Source organism: Meleagris gallopavo, chromosome 1 (assembly GCF_000146605.3).
Source record: "Meleagris gallopavo isolate NT-WF06-2002-E0010 breed Aviagen turkey brand Nicholas breeding stock chromosome 1, Turkey_5.1, whole genome shotgun sequence".
Classification (NCBI taxonomy): Eukaryota; Metazoa; Chordata; class Aves; order Galliformes; family Phasianidae; genus Meleagris; species Meleagris gallopavo.
In genome coordinates, this window is record NC_015011.2 from 113,780,058 (window position 1) to 113,781,106 (window position 1,049).

Here is a 1,049-nt window from a genome sequence, read left to right on the forward strand (position 1 = left end):
GTGTTTGGGCACCATTTGTAGGCATTTCCCACCCAGCAGCCCACTTCTCCCCCATCAGATGCAACTGGATGTGGTCCTCCCAGTCGTTAGCACAGAGCTCCTCAGGCACTCAGAGCCCCACAGTGGTGGTGCTGAGGCCTCCCATCCCCAGGAGATGAGCCCCAGTGACTCTTGGCTCCCTTCTGGCTCCTGTCTGGGTCGTTCCTTCTTTGACTGAAGAGCTCAGGAAGCCTCAGACCTCCCTTGAACACCTGTTTCATCTTTCTCCAAGAGCTCCCCACTTCCTCCCTGCATCCCCCTGACCCCTCGTGGCACTTGCACAGGCCCCATGTCCACCCTGAGCCATGCACAACGTCTCACCTTGGCCACCCTGCAGGTGTCTTGGATCTCCTGACATGGGTGCACAAGCCAGAGGAGCTGCTCCCAGACGTGCTCTCGGTGCAGCTCCTCTTGCAGGAGAACATCCAGCATGGCAGCCATAGCCCCAAGTACGGCCTGTTTGTCCTGGAAAGGAATGGCAGAGGCTGGGCATCAAAGACTGAAGGTCTGCCCTTTCTACAGAGAGGGTTTTCTCTTTCCCTTCCCCTTCCCCACACCCTCACACTCAGCAGGAGATGGGCTCGCTCTGGAGGGCAGGCAGGTTTTCCCCATAGCCTCATCCCCAGCTCTTCCTGCCACAGTGCTGTGACATGCGGCTGCTTCCCGGCACAGAGCCAGTTCAAGGCCCTTTGCAGAGCCAGCCCACTCCCTCTCATCACCCCTCGGCTCTCAGCCTGCTGGGCACAGACAGAGCTGCCGACGTGGGTGCCCCTGCTGCCATCCTGGGCTGGGAGTGCAGCAATGCTCACCTCCTCCTCCTGGCAGTCCTGCCAGTTCCACACCACAGAGAAGAGCAGCTCGTGAAGGTTCTCATAAATTTGCTCTTTCTCCATGGCAGGCCATGGGCACTGGGTTCCACAGGACAAGTTAATCTTCACTCCATCCAGCCACTGTTTCAAAACTGAAAAAACAAAACAAACAAACAAACAAACAAACAGAAATTAATTCTT